The sequence below is a fragment of the Caloenas nicobarica genome, chromosome 2, assembly GCF_036013445.1.
Source record: "Caloenas nicobarica isolate bCalNic1 chromosome 2, bCalNic1.hap1, whole genome shotgun sequence".
Classification (NCBI taxonomy): Eukaryota; Metazoa; Chordata; class Aves; order Columbiformes; family Columbidae; genus Caloenas; species Caloenas nicobarica.
This window is the reverse complement of record NC_088246.1, coordinates 97336908-97359758: the sequence shown is the minus strand read 5'-3', so window position 1 is coordinate 97359758 and position 22851 is coordinate 97336908. Positions and strand designations below refer to the sequence as shown.

Sequence of the window (22851 nt, the reverse complement as noted above, 5' to 3'; positions counted from 1 at the left end):
ACATTTTAAAGACAGCTCACCTTATTCAGCTTTCACCTGAATTATAATAAAGCATGATCCAGAACCCAACAACACTTAATTTTTTTTTCCAGCTGAAGATAATAAAACAAATTAACCTTTTGCATAGACTAGTATGGAAGCAAATAAGAAAAATAAGAAATGCGGCCACTGATGCCAAGGATAAATCTGGATGGGAAGAGTAAGAAACCACCAATGGTGATACAATCAGCACAGTCTTTAAGTGTTTACATCTGGATGAGTAGAAGAATTTGATAATCAAGCAACAAACTGCTTTCTTACTAATTCTGAAACTCTAGCATTCACTGAAGCAAGAACAATGCAAGATGCGAGTAGTGTGAGCCATTTCACACAGACAAGCAATCCTGGAAGGAAGCAAAAGGTACAAAATGTTACCCAAGGGAAGAGAAACAGCAGTTGAGAAAGAATTAGACACAAAGTATAAATTTAGCAGAAAAAGACTACTGACTTGGAAAATGCACATTACAAGAAAATTACAGAAAGTTAAAATACAGATTTTTTTTTTATTACAAAAGTTACTACAAATGTCATTAACAGAACCCCATGATATTTCTACGTAATTTGATTTATAAATGTAATTCATTGTTGGATCACACTGAAACTTAAAACATTTTGAATTCAAGATTGATAAATCAGATACAGTTCAGAGGTTTAATGTACTGGGGGGGGTGGGTGGGTGTGAAGAACAAAACCAGCCAAGCCTCTAAAAATTCAAAGGCCTCCTAAACACAGAAACTGAAGCTGGTTTTGTGAGACTTCAGGTATGTCCAGCAGCTGGTCTTACATGCAATTGTTTTCTCTCTACTATAGAACCATTACTTTGCTGCTCTCTTGAAATCTGAAATGACAAATATACATGAAAACTAACCAAAACCCAAATACATAGCAAGTAAAGATGGATGTTTTGTTTTGGTTTGGTTTTTTTCTTGTTAAAGTCCATAAGCATTACATGCTCATGTACTGCGGAGGAAATATTTTGCATCTTCCCATTTGATTTGCCTTTGTCTACAAAGCCAGAGAGGATAGCAATCCACAAACATTTGAAATGTGCTGATGCAGAAAAGAAGGCAATATTTACTCATAATAAATAAAGTTGTTCCTTCTTTAGGTTGGAATATAAGCAGCACTGACAAAAAATAGTTGTCTAAAAACAACGAGTGTGATGTCATCTGAAAGTAGGGTCAATATTTGATTGGAGATCAAAGATTATTTTGCAAGCTTGATCTGTTTGCAGGAGAAGCAATTGCTGGTCTTCAATGTGTGTGTATCTCCTGTGAATCCAGGGAGATAATAATTCAAAGGCATGACGTGACCACGAATGGAATATCACATGCAGCTCTTCCCCTAACGGATTGCAAAAAAAGATATAAAATAACTAGGCATATACGAAGAAGGCTAACTGAAGGATAAGATACTGAATATGAAGACAGACTAAGGAAGCTAAAGTTATATAATCCAGAAAAGAGGATTGAACAGAATATGATCTTAGCCTATAAATAACTTACAGGTAACAATATAGATGAAAGAAGAGAATTATTTAGAGTCCTGGTAGATGATGAGAAGCAATTTCCTTTAGCTAAAGAAGGAAAAAAAAACTGAGCAGAAGAATGTAGGCCAAATATTTGCAAAACTTAACACCCCACAGCAGTATGCATGGGACTGCATTTTAACCAAGGTGGAGCCATGCATGGGGCAGTTCTAACTAAAACAAGGGAGCCTTGTGCCTAGCAGGACACAGCTTAACCTGCCAAGAGAATGGACCAGGGTTTCTTTTGCAGTCTGGGTACCTAATAGCAGAGATGAATTCAAAGAGACAAAGCTGATTACAGTTCTAAAGTTAGAAAGTAGGCTGTCCAAAAGAAGTATTTTTATTTTTCTGCTACAAGTTATAGGAGACAGGCTATTAATACTAACCACAGGCAGGAAAAATGGCATTAACATGGTAAATAACCCATCACAACAGTTAAAGATGGGCATACAACCAATGCCGAGGATGTGCCTCAAACAGCAAGAGAAGACTTGCTTTCAATTAATTCAACTTGCAAATTTTCAGATGACATCAACATAAGAAATACCTGCTCAAAGCAAATAAGTTGGAATGAGTAAGTAGAGATTCACCTCAAAGACTGAAAGACGTTGGTTGATTTTGCAAATACGTTCAACAGAGCAGCAGGAGTCTCCAAAAGATGCCAGGAGCCAGACTTAAGATTAATATGAGATCCAGAATGCTGCTGCTGTATCCCTCGTGTCACTGTACAGCAGCCTGGACTGAGCTAAATTAAGAGTAATTATTTCCTTGAGCAATGTGCAGGCAGCGTAGCCATAACCCCACAGACGTAAGCAGAACCTGTGAAACCACGTTTGGATGCTGGTAAAAGCTCAGGCTCTTCCCTGGTTTTGTGCTGCTGTGGCCACATTACAGTTACTAGACAGGTAGCCCATAGAATGGTAGTTTTAAAAGATCTGCAGGAGGACTGCAATGATGCACCAGTCTGCACTGTAGGTAGCCCAATACTGATGCATCCAAGTGGAATTGTGTTTAGGGGTTAACCATCCTCGCAAGGTTTCCCAATGGTCAAGGCAGAATGAGTGGCTTCTCAGATGGGTAATTCAGAGCTGCTCTGCTTTGGGGGTGTTTATCTCTCCACTGACTACAGACTGAGTCAAGGGTGGCAGGATGCCTTAACTTTGGTGAATACTCCCCCGCTCCTGTCAGACATACCATACTCATAACCAGATATAACTCTGCCCATTAAATTCTCGAAACAGCAACATTTTACCTTGGATTGCTTACTTGTAATACTGCTAAGTGCGCGTCTGATAATCAAACTGATTTACAATGGCTTTAGGAAGACGCAAGTAAGAATTCTTTATAATTAATAGCATTGCTATACACATCTTGGGAAAATTTTGTTACTTGCTAACTGTCATGAAAGCTCACATAAGCAGTGGAAAAAGAATACAGCCTTTTGCCCCATAAACACGGCCGTTTCAGACATTTCATCTGCAGTGGAAATGTCACAGGTTCAAAAAAGGTAAATCAACTGCAGTCCATTTGCTGACAAACATGTGTACAAGGATGTTTTTCTACAACTACACCCAAGATGCATGATCACAATCAGTTCAGAGGAGAAACTTTTTTTAATATATTTTTAGATCACGCACTTGTGCCTACAGTACTATTACGGTACACTAGATAATATACCAGTGTTTACTAGGGAGGATCAGTTAACAATCAACCAAAGCCTACTCATTCCATCCCATTAAGAGCCCCTTGCTAACACAGACACACCGACATGCACAACTCCACACGGAGGTTTCAGATGTACTGGATGCCATCCAAGACTGTCTGCTCACATGCCACCACAGCACTTTCTTGTGGCATTTATTCTTATTTCAGCTGGCATCAGAAGTACTGGAGCTGAGATAATTTTGAATGAGAAAAAAAAATGCCTGCCTAGAATATGGTCTTTTAGGTATTTCACAGCTGAATGTTTCAAGTGGTTGAAATGAAAATGAACAAGTTTTAGAAAGTCTGTATTCCTAATGTAGTGAAATGGTGGTGGATATAATATAAGAGGCCTCACGGTGTAGTGTTCCTATACTAACCACTAGACCTTTCTTATGTTGTTAAAAATAGTATCTCTTCTTCGGGATATGAAAAAAACATCCACATACCAAAGTAAGCATTTTCTAACCAAACATATTGCAAAGACTTTCACTCTCCCCTTCTCATCTCATGGACACATCACTCCCGCTCTGCCTTTCCTCTGGTCCCATGACTAAGACAGGGTATCTTTGCAAACACACTCCTTTCTTCTTTTACCTCAACAGAAGGTGTCATCCAGGCTTAAAATTCAGAGGAGCTTCTGAAGAAGGGAGGGAAAGTCAGGAGAAATGGATGGGGGAAGAAAACAGAGCCTGTGAAAACACAGTTTCCATGAATCTTATAATCATTTAGGTTGGAAAAGACCCTTAAAATCATCAAGCCCAAACCTAACATCACCAAGTCCATCACTAAACTGTGTCCCTAAGTATCACATCTATGTTTTTTAAACAGGGATGTCTTTTAAACCCAGGGATGGTGACTCCACCACTTCCCTGGGCAGCCTGTTCCAATGCTTGTTAACCCTTTTGGTGAAAAAAATTTTCCTAATATCCTAATATCCAATCTAAACCTCCCTTGATGCAACTTGAAGCAGCTTCCTCTTGTGCCATCGCTTGTTGGGAAAAAGCTTGTTCGGATATGAGCTGGAGCAGTATCACACATCCCTTTCACAATGAGATGCCAACTGTCAGCCCAAGCCAACAGAAGTGGCTGGTAACATCTTTGTGTCACCACAAAGATGGATGTTCCCAGGTGTAGGAGCACAGAGGATCCCAGGAACCCTCAAGGATTAGACAGAAACCTGTTCTCATCCTACTGCTCCAACAGAATAATCAAAAAGAAATTCTGTCAGAGGCTCTGTGCTCCTCAACAGCTTCCTTGGATGTTACAACAGGACAGGGCTACTTCCAACTCAGCCTTTTATCACATCTGGTCTTCTGCGCACATGTCAGATTCATGACAACTTTCACAGCCTGTCCCAAAGAATTAAGGTAGGAAATAAGTGGAATACATAGAAATAGCAGTTTCAATTTGCAAAAGCTAACCAGGTAAACTGTATTAAAATATGGCTACAGTTACAAATCTAAGATCATCATTGGCTAAGAATGCAAATCAATAGCACTTCAGATTGCCAATAAAGCAAAACACAAGAAGATATTTATGGCTTATAATCCCCTCTAATACAATTTTTGTCACAAAGTCGCTATGTGTGTATACAAGCTACAGATAGGTACATAAATTAGGTGCCCAGTGCTTACACAAAACTACTGACTTTGACTAAATATTAATTGAACAACAATATTAGGTTAAACTGAATGTAGATGAACTCCATACGTTGTTGATTACACATCCCAGATCAAAAAGAGATTTATTTGAAAAAATACAGGTCAATGAGTCCTTTTCATGAATGAGAGATGTGAAGGCAAGAGATACTGTTACAAGCAGCAGTTCAAAGATGCAGACACAAAAGCTAGGCTCACAACATGAGCTATAAACCCATTTTTTTTCAGTTACTATAGCCTACCCATTTGACATCTACCTTAGTAAATGGTTCTCAATGAAAAGCATGCAAGTACACACTATTTTCTCTGGCTTTTTCCTGAGTATAGAGGATCATCAGAGAGATCATTGGCCTTCTGCAAGAGATGCCTGCATAGTTTTCAAATTTTTCCTAATAATCTCTTGAAACGAGGTTTGCAGCAGAAGACATCCTGACTCAAAGTCTTCACTAGCGTGAATCTGCAAGGATGTGATTTTCAAAGATGATTTTACCCTCATCTTTAGATGTATTTGCAGGTCCAAATAGTTTTATTCTGTGGATATCCCCACCTCCCAAAAAATTGCAGCTGCTACCAACAAAACAAAAATACCAATCCAGAACTACCTCAACTGAGGTGTTTCTGTGACCATTTCCAGCAACAGACCTGTTTATCAGAATTTTTTCAGCAGGAAGAGGTAACAGTGCAAATTCATTTCCTTTTAAACTTGGACAAATATGTGCACAAATTTTACTTGATTTGCCCAGATTCTATTAAAAAAAAAAAAAGCAGGCAAGAAATCTAATGTAGTATAAACATATTAGTTTTCTTCAGAAAATTGCCAGCCATGGTTTAAAGTTGTACTTAAGTTCCCAGTTAAGTGTTTCAACTGAGTAAGAACTAATATATTTGAAATCAACACAGCCAAGAAAGGGTTTTGTAAATTCTACTAAGCTCCATGTAAGATAATCTCCCCGACATAAAAATATGTGTAACTAAAAATCTGAATTGCGTTAGCAGAGTAGGAACTAAAAATGAAACAGTTTAGGTGCATCTGCAATCTTTTATGCTTGTTCAGTATGTTTTAAGGATATTATTTGGAAATACATTTTTTTTATCTGTCAACTCAGCCATATTCTCATTGAGAGTATTATATTTTATGTATTTTGAAGTCTGATCTCAGAGGCACACAGAGCTAAAACAAAGGTGACATTTTATTAGTAGCCATAGGCAACCCTAGTTCTGGCTACTTTCATTATTATTTATCTCCCAATATGCACATATGATCTGCTGCTTTTAACTTTGTTGACTAATAATATTCACTAGAGACTGAGTTTTTCCTGTCTAGTGATGGGAAAGCAGAAAGGTCACAAGGTAAAAAGAAAACTCCATTTTCATAGGCACTTTAATGCATTGCTCCTAAGGGAGTTCAAGTTGCTTGAGAAAGGTTTAGACATATGTTGGTGGGCCCTTGACTTCTGAGCCAACTAAAAGCTCATCCATCTGTACACAATCCAATGTAACAAAAGCACAGTAAAAAAGATTTCTTTATTGCCAACTCCACAGTAACTTCACACACCCACTCAAAGTAAGATCAGGGCAGTTTCCAGAGGGGAGCTACAACGGGCAAGGAAAGGTCGCAGTGCTCTGAGATTTCCTTCCAGACAATGAACAGGATTAGAAGTGAATAGGTCCCACTGAGAAGATTACCCTAAAATGAAATCCAGGGATGACAAGGCAAAGCCCAGAGTCCAAATTGTGTGTCAGCAATCTTCTCCCAGCATGTCTGGGGTAAAGAAGTAGCTACAAAGAAAGTTGACATATATATATATGTGTGTGTGTGTGTGTGTATGTAATCTGCCACAAGTTGTGTTGGTACTTTTGCCCAGTCACACAAAGTAAACAAACAAAACTCTCTAAAAGTTTAGCAAATCCAAAAGTTAAGGCTTTATCAGAAGAACACTAGTATCAGAAAACAAGAAAATATCAAGATAGGTTGCCTAAATGGCCGTAACTCTGCCTTTTATAATCTTTTCATTGAAACTGAAAACAAAGAGAACAGGAAGGATGTATCTAAGAAATCAAAAAGCAACATCCAGCCACGCTTAAGTATGTTCACACAACTGCAAGGAGACTGTCTCAGCCACTGGCTAGAAAGTGCCACTCATCTGTCACTCATCAGCTGACACCCAGTAACTGGTCATGGATGCGATCCTACACAGGGACAACAAAAAGCAAAACAGCTGAGCGACTGTTACCTTCAGTCATAACAGCCTTAATAGCTGCAGAAGGGAATAATTTGCATTTCTAGTGTTTAAGCTAATGCATTCTGCTCCACAGCTACTACCACAAACAGGTATCCCTGATGTTACCATGCCACAGCTAAAGATCAGTGTCTTCTTAAAGCATGTTTTTTAAGACATGGGTGAAATCAGTCACAAACACTAATCAGCTACAAATGAGAAGCTGAATACTGTGATGTCTCAAGTTACAATAGGATATGCCGACAGAGTAATTGGTACTGAAGCTTCTAGAGATATACGGGCAATTATGGTTCCTGTAGGCAAATTAGCCAACAGCTACCTTGGTTGGAAGTGTGGGAAAGAGTCGCACCCGGCATGTGATGGTCACAACAGCCGCCCTCAAGTGCAGATGCATTTCTGTCAGCATTGCAGGCTGTTTGGGCAGCTGCTCTTGTTAGTCGCAGGAAAGCACACCTTCAGGATGCTCCACCACCGTGGCTCACATTGCAGGCTTTTGTCAGAGGTGTATCATTCCTGCACACAGAAGCCTCCAAAATTTCACCAGTATTTTAAAACATAGGGTCAGATTCAGAGTATCTGACACTACAAACAGTGAAGGGAGATTAGACTTTGTTACAAGAAAGGTTTAAGGGCTCTTACAATTCTTATTCAGCCTCCTCTACCCCGCCCTTGTCCACAGGCAGCATGGTGGGATGCTCACAGTACTTAATTAACAGCAACGGCCTTTCCATTAACTGCCAGGCATCTGTATTTGTACAGTGTGAATGCTGATGGGGAAAGGAGGGAGAGTGAAATGAAATGTATCTCTCGGTGTCTGCCCAGAGCCTTTGCCCTTCCTAGAGAAATCTAATGGTGTAACTTCTGATGTTTCCTACTACTCAAAATCCAGTGATTTTAGCATCTCTGAACTGAAAGGAGTTGGGACTCCAACCCTGGTTCTCATTGCTGTGAATAAAAATTTGAACATGCATATTGGAACAACAGATATCTCATATTTTCCTATTTGCAGGAGCAAACTGTTTTATTTTAATTTACTCCCATAGGTATAACCTACATTAATAAAAAAGGCAAACAGTCTTTTTAATCACTTTGATCAAATGTAAGCAAATCTCCACCAGCTCCTGGCAGCTCAGGGACTTTCAGTATTTAATCCAGTACTATATAGTAATTATTCAGTGGATTTACAACTTTTACGAAGGTTGTGTCTGCTCCCAGTATTTTTACAGCCTTTTCATTTAAAAATCTCTGCTGTTGTTCTATAGAATATTTAATGTTATAAAACAGCCAGCAAAATTTCCCTTAGCTCTTCTGGCTAGATGCTGGCATACAGCCACAATCATACTAATGAGAGCCTCAAGGTATGCACATAATTTTGTTAATTGAAGGAAATCACAGAAAAAATGTTTTATGGTCTTCAAAGCTCAGATTCTATCTTTCTATTCATTTAAAGCAGGTTCAAATGCTGAATAGGTGTTTTACTGCCCACCGATGAGAAAATACAAGCAAATTGTGTAATGGTAAAAGAGCATCACAAACACAGGACTGAATGGTTCAGATATTTCACCAAGCACTCCATTGCAACATAGCTACATCCAAAAGTATTATTTTTTTGGGAGACATACCCCTCTTTGCTTTTCTATAGAGTGGTCACCCTCTGGGATGGTATTCTGCTTCCCTTGTTGCCACCAACACAACCAGACTGTTCAGATTTAATTTTATGAAATTCTCAGATTACACTAATACATTATCTGTATTTGCTTACCAACAAATGTATACCTGTTTGTATGCAAAAGATGACAGGAGTCTTTTTCTAGGGCACCGCTTGCTCTGTATGCAGCTGCCCAGACTCTTGCTGTGTGCCTGGGACTGCGGCTCTGACACAGCCACCCAGTTTTCTAAAACTTGGCAGAACATTCATAAAGCCCTGCTGTAAGCATCACAGTCAGGTGCCTTTTTAAAAAAAATTTAAATTTTACTTTATTTTAGTGAATTTATTGTTTGTTTCGTCTTATGAACACATCCCTAAACTAGTCTAAGTATAGCCAAAAGCTTTTCAGTAAACGTACTGTGATTCCGACAAAAATAAAGCAGTACAGAACAATTCAGAGAAGTGCTAACAAAGTGTAACTTAAAAAAATAAAATAATTATTTGAAAATGTTTGTCTTAAACTGTTTGCGAAGTAAAAAAAAAACCCAAACAAAACCGAAAATTACACATTCAAGTTTCTCTCTGAACCATTTTGCAGAAGTCTTCAGGTGTTACCGCAATAAATCCTACTAAGCAATGCTGCAGGGACCTCCTCAGGCATTTGCATGAAGTCATCGAGCAACTTGATTATGCTGAGAACGACAGCTACATGGGCTCCTTTTACTCATTTTACAAGTTTGCTGCTTATCTATTCCATACTGTTACAGTCAAATCCTGTCACTGATGCCCATGTCCTTCTCAGAAGGGAAGCCTGTTGAGGTCACTGGGCTGAGTCTTGACAGTTCTAATCGCTGCTTAATGACTCCCAGCAGCGTCCAGCACGGACCTCTGAGGGGGCAGGTGGAATAAGAAAGTTGATCAGACTCTAAATGGCAGCTACAGCTTTGGGAAAAAAAGAAGTTTGATTTGAGTGGGAGTCTGGCCTGTACAAGAACAGAATTTGAATAAATAATAAAAATGCATCCATTAACCCTCTTGGAAAAAAAGATCCATTCATGTTGGTTTGCCTTTCTTTTTTTTTAGCTATAGATAATAACCCTTTATGTTTTAAATAACAGTGACTTTCTACACTCATTGTTTTTTGTGTCTCTGTGCTGAAGGCTTTCAAGGCTTGGAAAGTAAGTCAAGATACTGAACAGCGTGTATGTACACAAGATGACAGCCTTTGGCAGGGGACACAAAAGCATCAGAATATGGGTGAGCGCAGCGAGGGGCCACCCATGTGTGTTGGGGAAGGTGGGGCTGTCTGCTAGAAATCTGGGCTTACCGCTCAAATGGGAGTTAGTTGACCTGAACTTGATTTCTCTGCCTGATTGATGAATGTTAACATATTGTCGCACTTGCTGAATATTTTCATAGCTTGATAACCACTTTACAGATGCTTGGATGTATTATATTCTCCCTCTTCCATCCCCCTAAGCGATGGACACTACACTCCATAAAAAACACACATACACCCTTAAGAGTAGGTAGATGTCTATTACAAAGATTTTCTGCTTGATTTTAATCCAAATGGGCTGGCATTGAGCTGGCATTTTTTAATTAAAACCTCTTGTGCTCAGCTCTTTTTTTTGTCTTGTGGAGCATCTATCAATCAGGAGGAGTCACCACAGGATGCACCCGATGGCAGGAGGCCATTTCATCCCCTCCTCCAACCCCAGACACTCACTTTTTTTCCTCTCCCCCTTTTCCCCCCCAACTTCATTAACTAAATGCACTGAATAAACCTTAACATCCCAGCTAAATCCTATTGGCCCTGGATTTGCTGCTTAATGCTAAAACCCAAGCGACCCATTTTTCTCCTGTTGATACTTCTATTGCTGATGGCAGCCAGCAGAAGAAAATACCTGACCTTAAAATATTTTCATGTTAGGAACGAAACTCAGAGAATACATAGCTCACTCTTTCTGCTGCTGCTTGTGAACTTTCCGTAAGCTCTACTTCATGTGTGCTTTTGTGCTTCACAGGCTACGCAGTGAATCTGTTGCTCAGCAAATGAATGTGACAAAGTGCATCTGTTATTAAAAGTGTGACAAGGTCTCTTTTAAAGAAAAACGATCTGGCAAAGTGTATGAAAATAAATTTCTGTGCATTCTACATCTCCAGTCATGATGTTGTTATAAATACCAGAAGACGGAGACCCCACTAACTGAAAATCTTCGGGAAAGACTAACAACGAGAGTAAACAGCTTCAGCGCTGAAGATTCATTTTGAACTCCTAACCTTATGTTTTGCTTTAAACTGTAACAGTTTGCTTTCCCAATTTCACATATGCAACAGAAAAGGCTAAAGATTATTCCCCATTCCCCTGCCTGCTGGCTGCCAGCCCTCCCGCTGCACGCCAGTTACAATTGCTGTACCTAATCGCACCGCGGCTCAGCTGCCCAAGACTTCCTCCTCGGCCTATGATGATGAGCGGGAATGCCAACGGTAACTTCCCAGCTTTTGAGTCTTTTTTCCCCGAAGTACCCAAATCGGGTTACCCATTCAGCTGCAAAGTCTCCCTGGGCAGCATTCAAGATCTTTGGCATTCCTGACTGCTCCTGGGGCCGCCAGCCTGCCTTTACTCCTTGCTCCATCAGGCCTCCAACCTCTCTGCCCCCCTCAAGCCATCGCCGCATGTCCTGCCACAGCATCTACCATTCCAAAAGCCTTTTCTCCTGCAAATACCTCTTTCATACTTCTGCCACGCACATACATGGCTGCAGCCACATCCCCCATTAGCTTTGCAAGCTTCTCCACAACTTTCTGCCACAGTAACACAGAGGTACCCGACTGCAGGGTCCCTTTTCAGTTGTCCCTGCCCAGCATGCTTGGCCTCGGCCTCCCAACCCTCCCAAACAGGAGGAAGGGCTCATCCTCTGCTCCTCTGTGTCTTCTCTCACGTCGCCTAGCGTGGAGTAACGTGAGGGGTAGTAAGCACTGTGTTTTGGCTCGGGCAGCCTCTTACTCTGTGATGGCTCCCTGGCAAGCGGCTTCACAACTGAGCACTTCCCTCACAGCTTATAGAATTCGCTCATCATGTTTTCAGTAATCTGCAGAGAAGGCTATTCCTATTGCTCTTGAGTATCCAACCACCACAGCAGTCTTTGGATTTGACTTATATTTTTAATAACAGGTTTCACTTTATATTAATATCAGAACTCAATGCCCTACAATACCGAGGCCGGTTTCTCAGAAGAAGGGCTGCATCCTGAATCGCCTGCCCCGTGCACACCCAGTCCTTCGCCTGGAAAATTCCTGTGACATTTAGAGGCTGCAAAGGCTGAAAAGAAACAAGGAGATTGGACATCTGGTAGAAATGCAGTTATCCTGAATAAAAATTATATTTACGAAGAACCTAAAAGCAAATCTAATCTAACACCGAAGATATGCAGCACAGATTACACATTAAGATTATTAGTACAATGTCCATTTTGAGAAGGCTTTCAAAGAAAAATGCTTTCTCACTGACCATGCACTTGCTTTAATGTATTTCTTACCAATACCACTAATGGAGCGTTTATCATGTTTCAAGCTTCTCTGAAGTAACAAGAAAAATATACTGAGCCATGCAAGAGTAAAATGAATATATCCATGTTACTACACACTACCATTCTGCACACACTCTACACATAACTCTACAGATGTGTTTAAATACAGTCCTTGAAGGTAGTAATGGCAACTGACTTCAGTATTACAGAAATATTCAAACCAGCATAAACTGGAGACCAAGAGTAATAAGGAACAGAACAAGTAAACAAACAATTATATTCCTCAAGACTTCGTTTTGCAACATGGATGCAGATTAAAACAAAAGAAAACAAAAAAACCACACAAGGTATTTTGTAAGAAACCAGCTATTTCAGATTTTAAGGGAAAAAAAAATATTTCTGTTCACCTGATTATAGATTAAGAAGGTATGGAGTAATAACCACATGATCAATCAAGTTTTTATTTTTCTTGAATACAAATGAGTTGAATACTAGATACATTATGTATTTATTAAGAGGTTTACAAGTGAGCAAGCCTCAGTTTTTCATTTAATTTTATTTTTATAAACTCTTGCCTGATTTTAGTATGGCCAGTTCCTGGATTCCATTTTGAATCATCCTCAGTGATAGTTCATGAACTTTGCACCAGGAATCTTTGTAGTGATAAGAGGTGGACAAATGGATTACCAGCTGCTCAACTCCATTTTTTACTATAGTTCTACTTCTACAAGTGTACATGAAAGAAACAAACAAGACCTACAGCTATACTGGATGGTATGCACACTTCTAATAGCGCTTTTTTTTATTTTAAACATTTGAAGATAGATATGCACAGCAATTTCCAGCTATGACCGTATTTTGCTGTTTATAATCTACACAAGAGCTGCTAAAATGGTTAGGTAATACGTGTTAACCGAGTGTTTATTTTTCCAGTAGTACTAGTAAGGTTATCAGAAACACGAAACAGAAGTTGTACATTAAACACAACCATATCCAGCATAACAGGACATTCTAGCAGATGTATCAAAGAGATTAAAGCATAGTAACAACACACTACATCTTTAAAAATAATAAAAGTATTAATAACAAAAGAGAACCATGAAGTCCAGAATCCGCTCTTATTACTGTTATCATAAAGCTACGGTATATTTCCTAACTTTTCTTTAAGAAGCACATACTTGGAAGTCCACTTTTCCCCCATTGCACAACACAGAGAACGATGATATGATTGTTTACTTAGGCTGTTTACATTAGCAACTTAAAACCCAAAGAAAGCCTTCAGAAACGTTACCAGCTAAACGGAATGAAGCAACTTTCAATGACAATACCCCTCAAAATACGAGACAATATTCCAGTTCAGTTGCTTTTGACAGTGATGCTGGTTTACAGTGCATCAGAAACTTCTTAGCCTCCTCCTTTCTTCTGCATGGTCTCGCCTCTCCCCAATTCGCGTTAAACTTGCGGGAAACTATTAAATGGGGGGTAGCTGCAGCAGAGGGGGGGAACACACCCACTCCGCAGCCTCTGGATGAAAATATCGCATTTAAATCCTGGAGCTGCCGGCTCAGGCGGGGTTACTCACCCAAGGGAAGCCCACACTTTGCAACCGACAGTCCCTAGGAGATATTTTAGCGCGGATGATAAACCAGCTCCATCTCAGCACAAATCACTTCTACAGCAACTTGTTGGTTTCAATCTTTTAACGACTTCGACCATCGCAGCCTGTCCCGGGCAGGCAGGGGGCGAAACTCAGCCCCTAAAAGCACTCGCAAAAGCAGCACGCTCGGCTCCTGCAAGCTCAAAACAAAGCAACCCCCTGCCTCCCTCCCCGCAAATCGCCGCACCCCCGCACACAGCACCCCCTCCTCGGCCGCGCTGCGACTCCAGAAAGCAGGAGCGGGCTTCTTCTCTCCCTCCCCAATCGCATCCCTGCTCCAGGCACACGTACCCACCTGCTGAGCGGGCCCCCGCGCCCGGCCGGAGCCCCACGCCGCTCCCTTCCTCCCGTGGGCTTGCGCACCCAGCCGGCCCCTCCGTGTGCCCGCCGCGGCCAGCCGCCTCCCTCCGCGCCGCCCCGGCGGGACAGATGGCCGGGAGCCCGGAGCCCTACCGGAGCGAAGCTAAGCTGGGCTTTTTTCCCCCTTTTTTTTTTTTTTTAATCCACACCTCCTTTCCCCCCCACCTTTCCTCTCTTCTCCCCGTTTTTCCTCCCTTCCTCCCCTGGCTTAGCCCTTGGCAGATAAACCCGAGTCAGCCAGAGTGCGCTCACAACTCCCCCTCCACCAATAATTTCAATTAGTGCCACATGAGAGGAGCTTCTGCCCAAAATCTGCTTAAGAAAGGGCCAGAGGGCAGGGCAATCTCCTTTGCTCAACAATGACCAGAAGCTGCTATAAATATCCAAACAACAGCACTGTCAAGGCTGGGAATGTCACATCCTAATGTGATAAAAATTGTAAGGATCCGATATATATACCAGAAGTACAAAGAAGGAAAAATGATTTTTGTAAAAAAGAGACAAAGATTAAAAGCAGTCACCACGTTCCTACCCTCTCTCCCAATATGTGACCTTGTAATATGTTACCAAAGTTGTATATTTCTGGGTGCCAAGCTATTACGTTTTCGAGGTCCCGTGCAGTTCGCTCACAATCCCTTTGTGACAGCTGCACGCCAATATTTATAGGTACCCAAGTCTATGCATCTTATATAACAGAGTGCAGAGACCAGGGCTGGTCAGAGGTAGCCTCCAACCCCACAGATATGTTACATCAGACCAATAATATAAGCAAAGATTTCTCCAAATTAAAATATTAACAAGAGGTTAATAAGTAAATGAATATGTTAACAAAGTAGAAACTCAGGTGCATTTGTATTAAAACCAGGGAATTTAATCTAATTTGATTTAGACATATTTTATACCAGCATATTTCACCACTGAGTGAGGACAAACTCTAGGCTGAGGTCTCTAACTATACACTGAGTTAGAGCTGAAAATTAACAAAAAACAAACCAAAACAAACCAACCAGTCAAAAAGCCCCAAAAGCCCAAACACCCCTGATCCATCAGAGTGTCTGGCCCTAGAGCTTGTGCACCACTTTGCAAACCTGCAGTTCACACTGTGTGAGTAGCTGGATGCTGCCTGGCCCGGCACAAGGAGAGCAGGGAAGGGCGGGAGAAGGGAGTGGTTTCTGTCCTGTTTGACTGCTTGTAAATCTGCAGTGCCTTTGAGACAGTAATTTCCAGCCTGTTGATGGCAGGATGACAACAGCTAGGTTCATCTGAGGGGAAGCCGATAGTCACGGTCATCTAATTCCCCTCACAGACATTCCCGAATGTAATCATTGCAAAGGGAGGGCACTCAGCTGATGTCCCTTCAACTCTCGTGTCTCAATGTTTATGTACAAATCTATGTAAAAGTAGTTAATCCTATTAACTAACCTCATGCTCTTTCAGAACTCGGATAAAAGCTGTTTGAAATTATCCCTGTATTTCCTCTGTTCAGTTTCCACCAACCCAACAATAAGCTTCTCTTCTACTACAAATAAATATTATTTTTTCCATTTCATTCCCATGCCCTCCTCTGACCATACTTGTCTCGCTGCAGTGAACACTGCTTTTTCATACTAAACCCATTCACATACAGGCTTATCCTCAAAGCACCCTTATTCTCAAACTATGTCCAGCGATGGTTTTTGATGGTTTATTATTTCCTTGAATTTAAGCATGTGCCCTACCTAACAAAGAATGTACTTTCAGAAGATCATTTGAAGAAACGTATTTCAAAAAAGAGAACATTGAAGTGAATATCATGCAAAACCCTAGTTCAAAAATCATGTGCACAGGCTTGCAGGAGCAAAACTACCCACAAGATTTCCAGATTTCCTAGCTTTAGCAGGGACAGAAATATTCCTTATTTCAACAAAGAGCTTTCAGTAACCCAGAGTGCACAGATGCAGAACAATAACACCAACACGAACACCACAGGCTAAGCATTGTTGGGCCGAAGCTGCTGGCCCACAGGCTGACAAAGCCCTCCCTGAGGATGGGGGAGAGCAAAGCAGGGCCCCCTGTTCTGGCACAGGCAGGGTGGAGGTCCATGAAGCCCAGCATAGCATTTAGAGTTATGGCAGGATGTCCAGCTGTATTTGCAAGGTATTGCATTATAGCTAACAAACCCTGCCAGTTTCATTGGTGGATCTTTACATTCTGTTTATGATCCCGTGTTTACTTCAAGCAGGGCCACGCTGGGTGTCCGCAGCAACAGTGCAGAAAGGCTTTTTGCATTGCAAGGCAGTGGACAGGACCTTTGCTGGAGGAAAAAAGAAAATCCTCAGCAAGAAAAATCCCTCCAGGTAAGCAGTAAAAGATTTTTAGTATAATGAGCTTACCTGGGAAAAACATGACCTACGACTTAAACAGCTGCATAGTTGTAACTGAGTAACAAGACTGCAAAAATAAGTCTCTAATGGAGTGAAATGAAAGATTGTGTGTATGGTATAAATATCCAACCAGCCAGGCAGATGAATAAATTGGCAGAACTGAGCCACTGATGCCAGAAGTGAAAGAAAAATATCTTTCTTTCTGAATTTGGGGTAGTTTTTGTATCTTTCACTTCCTGGATCAGCTATCGTTAGAGCATTTAGAGATAAGAGGAAAAAATGTTATAAAAATAAACAATATTTCCTGTCTTGCCAAAAGACCCTGTTTGAGACTGATGTGTCTTGACCTGGTCCTCATTGTTTTGCATGCTGCTTTCCTACACCAGCTTTTTTAATCTATGGATAGAAATGGCGGAGGAATCTTGCAACCTCCCTTGAGGATGCTGGAAATGTAATGTGAGGAAAACTACATTCATGGAAAACAGAGAGGTATTCAGAACGGTTCTCCTTTGTAAGCTTGAAAGTATTCAAAAAGTCATTTGCTTTACAGATCAAAATGCTGCATTTGGTGGTAAATCTAAGAGCAGATGAGAGAAATCTCCATAAGCAATGTCCCAAACCCAAAATATATAAAGAAAGATACTGTTCAGTTTGTAAACAATTTAGTATGTATTTGCAATTTTAAACTGTTTATAAAATATTCCACCAATAGATCAGGGTAAGACTTCTTGTTTTATATAAAAGTATGACCATTGCCTAGAAGTGCTTTAAATTAACTCATTATGGAAATGGAAACCTGGATCAGACACATTGGGTCCTCATGTTTGACATAATTTCCCCCAGAAGCAAGCCAGTAGATGGAAAGCTGTCCTCAAGCACTGGCTGAAGTTTTCCCTTAAACACTATTTTGTTTGATAAGTGAAAACTGACACTACCACCAAATCATCTAGTATTAGTGTTCTTTTCTTTTACATGTCCCTGCTCTTGGAAGAAAAAAAAATAATGGATTATGCTATTTCTTTGTCTGAATAAAATATTGCAGTTCCGGAGATAAAGACGTATTCAGCCGAGCAATTAAATAGCTAAATAAATGAATCAGCAGAGCAGAAGTGACAGATTTAATTACTGCTTAGAGCTAGGAAGGGGAACTAATTATGGGGTTCATGAACCACATGCCATTCTTCTCCTTAAGCACGTGCTTTGATTCTTCTGGATCAAGCTCTGCAAATGCAGTAGCACCATACTCCAGATTAAAAAAAAAAAAAAAAGGGGGGGGGGGGAGAAAAAAAAAGCTATTCAAAATCTGGAAATAAAGTCTAATCTTTGAAGAAAGAATAATCAATACTCTGTTTTAAAAGTCCATGTACAATTGACTCAATACATGAGTTAAAGGAACATTCTTTTAAACAGATAAGCACTAAAAATGTAGCTCTCCAAAAAATGAAAGCACAATGGAGTTCACTGGATGTGAATGAACCAAAGATTGCAACAGAAAGCTGTGGCAATTGAGGCATAAAGCATATAGCTATATCAAGTGATTAGGAGCCCTATTCATCAGGAAGTATCTGTAGCTGGAAAGCCTGAGAGAGCTGTTGATCCTGGCTCTCTGCTGCCTTGGTCTGTGTGCCACAGCAAGCAATACGGTTCAAAAAGATGCTTTTGTGGCCATCAACTGCAAAGCCACCAGTGGCAGGAAAAAATGTTCCTTGGTTTCTGTCTCCTGTCCCGTTTCTCTACTTTGCATTTACTTTAACATGCCGATTATTGGAACCTCACACTAAAATGATGAGCCTTGGGGTATAATCCCCCAAAAATGACCTCTTTTCCTCATTAGTGGGAGGGAGAATGAGGAAAAAACCCCCCATACATACTGCATTTGAATCATATCATTCAATGAATTGCATAATATCAGTGAGTTTACAGCTAATATACAGATGAAGAGACAGATATCATTTCAGAAGAAAGGAAAGGAGAGGAGGAGAGGACCAAGCTATATTTTTTAAAAAAAAAAGAATTAGTGGAGGTAAGAGAAGTATTTCATTCATAGCCAGTGGTTTTCTAAGATTAAAATCTCAATGTGTTGCGATGTCTGTTTTAGCATAATTTTAAAAATCAACAGTTTTGCCTCTTTTCCCAAAAATACTGTGAAGAAAGAGATAAATAGCTGCACAGCTGACCTCATATATCATTCTGAAAAGCTATCAGAACTTCTACTCCACTGACTTTGGAGATTTTTTAAAATGCAGAACACGATGCAAACAATAAAATATCATATGGTTGTGAAAGATCTAAATACACCCAGCTATAGCTGTGTTCTCCTTCCATACCACCAGTAATTGTGTCAGAATGAAAATAATTGTGTCCAAACCCAGAGATGTAGGCTGATCCCTGGGAAGTCTCCCTGGACAATCACAAATGCCATCACCATCCAACATCAGCTCTGCTTGGCTGAAATTATGTTGTCTGAAGGCAGCCAAACCAAGGTCTCTTGCATCAGTAAAGTCCAAAATGAACCCTATATTGAAAATCAGTCTCTGGCCTTCTGTATCAAGGGAAGACTGTATCTATCTGCAGGAAACCAGGAGTATAGTACATTCAAGATAAGGTAAAAACAGGATTTTTTTTTTTTAGGAAGTATTATATAGCTCCATAAAAGTGGCATCCCTTGCCTGGAACTCCAGTGCAGTTAGATCAGAAGAAAATGCAATTTGTACCTAGACACACAGCAAAGCAGAGAGGAACTGATCTTCAGAAGAGACAATATATCTGAAACATTACGTACAAGTTGCATTGGCACTCATACCATATGAATTTTACAGCATCTGTTATCCATGTTAATAAAGTGTGATGTCTGAAGAAAGTCACTAAGTACCAATGATCACAAACCCTGCAGAACACATACACAACTAGTATCTAATAACAGAGAAATTATGGTTGTATAAATAACATCAGTGGAGTGTGAGGAGTTGAAAAGGATCCCATGGGCAGGGGCAGCCAGTCAGCAGACTGCCAAGGGACAAAGGGTGAATATACTCTTGGTGCACAACACTTCTGGGCTGAGGAGGCAAAATCAGCTGTATTCACCTGATAGTCCCTGCCAGGCTGACATGGAAATGACCATTTAAGTACCTGACACATTCCCCTCATGGCCACTGTCTTCTGCTGTTGCCACTAGGCAATGTAAAAGAAATCCCTCATGGAACGCTTGAAACAGGAGCCATGGTTAAGTATAGACCACAAGTGAATTTGTCACTCATTGTTTTATTTATACCCTTTTGCTCTCAGTCTTGCACTAGGATGTCTGTCCTTAAGTCTTGCTTAACATAATTTTGCAGTGTTTCACCACTCAGCCAGTCTGGTGCAGCGTAGAGATGAGATGAAATAAAGTGAAACCAGCAAGTTCTCAGTAGAAAATAAAGACAAAGGGGGCACAGGGCATCTTGAGACACAGGTGTCTCCTCCAGCAGGGTCATAGAAGCCCAGAGCTGGCAAGTATTTCCTTCCTGTTTTCAAAGGGTCACTGGGAAATGGACGGGAAGGGAGGACTTTACTAGCGGGGAAAGGATTAGCCATAAAAGGCATGAATTAATTCCTCTCCTGCAAGAAGCAGATGGCAAAGCAAAACTCCACAGTTCCGAGAGATCCCTGGATTTTCAAACAGGCTCCAATGCCATGTTTGGTTCTAACAGAGAAGGTAGAAGGTCATTTTTCACTGCCATGGGGAGCGTACAAGTTTATCAAAGCTAAACTTCGGGAAGTTTGCTTATGAAGATTTACAGAAGAGGTGACTAAGTATGCTAGTGGGTGTAAAAGGAGTTGTTAGTTGACTGGTACGAAGAAGAAATTACTGTGTTTTTATATAAAGGCTAAATAACATTTGTACACTACTAATCACAGAGCTAAAAACAATTTAAAATCACCCAGCATTTTCTTCTTTTTAAAACTCAAGGAAGCTTTATTTTTGGTTATTTTTTTTGAGTGCCTTATTGCATTTTTCTAATAGTTCATCAAAAACTAGAAGCAAACATTCAGTCTTTGCTGAGGACTAATATGAAAAAAATTCAAGCTCCTTGACAATAATGACAACTGAAATAATGGGAGCCACTGTCCAAACTAAAAGCTGAAGTAGGCATACAGCCATGATGCCCAAAGGGTTTTCACTGAGAAAGGCAAAGATGCCCGCATACAAAAGTCAGAGCTTGCTTAATCTTGGAATAAGTTGTATCTGAGAAAAAACAGAAATATGCCAGAAACAGAGGGAGCAAGGAAGCATATAAACTGGCCAGAGGGCAGTCCTTGAAGACTGAGACTGAGCCAAACTCAGAGAAAGTTCCTCCTTTCTCCTAGTGCAGCAGCATACCAGAGAAGGAGCAGCCAAAAGGAGTATGAAATAAGGAGTAAGAAATCTGATCCTCACGATTCTCAGAAATACAACTCCTGGCCTACTACAGATGATAAGAGGGTGGATTATAATATGGCTCACTGTGACACTTTAGAACAATTAGAATAAAAAGCTAAAACCAGAGAAATAGGTACGTTGTAAAATTCTGCCACTTGGAAAAACACTGGCTGCAATATGAGGGAATATCACAAGTACAGGATGGACCAAAAGAACAATTCACAGATCTATAGGAATAGTTCAATTCCATCACTTAATGTCTGAGGTTTGCCGGCTTGGAGGAACAAAGCTCCAGGGCACAAAAATCAGTCAGACGGTTGTGGGACAGATTTGGCTACTGAAATTCCCATGGCAGAAGGTGTAGAAATTACCAACATCAAAATCCACTAAACACAGGGAAGTTTGAAAGTCAAAACTGAACCACCTTTGTGGTTCAAACCTCAAATGCAGACAGTGATGGCAAAACATCCATCCGCCCATCCTGAATGAAAACCGATTTTAACATGAAACTGTCGAATTCACAGCAAAGAACCTGGAGCAGAGAAAGGAGAAACTAAGATAGCCAGGAGTAGAGAATGAAATGCTGATAATGACATCTACATTTTGGAACAAGTAGCATGGTACATGCAACATTTAGACCAAGGAGGCACCCTGAATTTCTAAATACAAGCAATGCCATGGTTATTCCTCATTTGAGACTATAAACGTTTTGCATGCCTTTTATTCTAGAGCCAGCACAAGACTTTTGAACAGCTCAGGCAAGGCTGATAGTCAGTCCTTCTAAAATAACAGATGGGACACGGCCACTCCTGTCTGCCGCAGGAAAGTGGGGAATGGTAAAGGAGAGGTCTAGAGGGTCCACGCTGCTAATCCAGCTGCCTCCTGGGACTGATACCCATCAGCTCTCACAGCTGCCAACACTGGGCATTCTACCAATAGTTTCCACTCCTACTTTAGGGGCAGCAGCAGTTTCAGACAACCTGTTTTTCCCAGTCCTAATATGGACAAAATTTTTTTGGAGGGGGATATTAAAGGACATGTGCTTTGTGTTCCCATCAGCCTGTTACCTTAGGTAATTTCTGCTTTGCCTACATTCACAGCCAGCCCAGTTTACTGCTGGAAGCTGAGGAGTCAATTTAACTTTTCTTCTTCTGCATTCTCAGAAGATTCAGCAAAGACTACGTTCATCAGTGCCATCTTATAATTCTTTTGAGAGTCAGGGTTCTTGAGCCTAAATGTATGAAGTCCACCTTATGTCAGCCTTAATTCTTCTGCAGGGCCATCAGTATAACATCAAAGTAACAAATAGTTCACTTATAATGACCAACGATTTTTAGTATGCTGTCCATATTGTGCGTATCAAGTTCCTTATGAAAGAACTTGAATGCTGTTAAAGTCTTGATGTAAAAGACTACCGTGAAATATTTCAATATGCTGGCGTGACATAAGAGTTGTCTGTGTGCCTTGACTAGTTTGATCAGGAAACTACTGAAGAGCTGTGGAGTAAATAATAGATTTAAAACCAGGAACAGCTTTGAAGTGTGTATTGGCAGTTGCTCATTGTACAATACCGTCAGAACACACATTGCATCAGTATTGGCAGATAATATTGAAATTTCAGTAAATATTAGTGTTTCAAGCTGGAGTTATTAAAGCCTTATGCAGGTATATTTGTTACAGCTTTTCTGACAGATTATGCCACTGCTGGCCAAGTCCACTAAC

The 22851-nt window shown here is 40.5% G+C and overlaps 1 protein-coding gene across 23 annotated transcripts in view; it reads right to left on the bottom strand.

Moving 5' to 3' along the window:
- The window catches only part of LOC135986103 (poly(rC)-binding protein 3-like), a 525102-nt gene that overhangs the window by 136314 nt on the left and 365937 nt on the right, over positions 1-22851 (bottom strand). The window contains exons 1-2 of one of the 23 annotated variants that reach the window (XM_065629893.1): positions 15456-15496; positions 14303-14456 (exon numbers count right to left, since the gene is read on the bottom strand). The exons of 21 other annotated variants lie outside the window; for them this stretch is intronic. The gene's annotated coding sequence lies outside the window, so the exon portion shown is untranslated. Of the gene's footprint in view, positions 1-14302; positions 14509-15455; positions 15497-22851 lie in introns of those variants that run through there. One more of the 23 variants, XM_065629891.1, reaches the window with a different exon arrangement.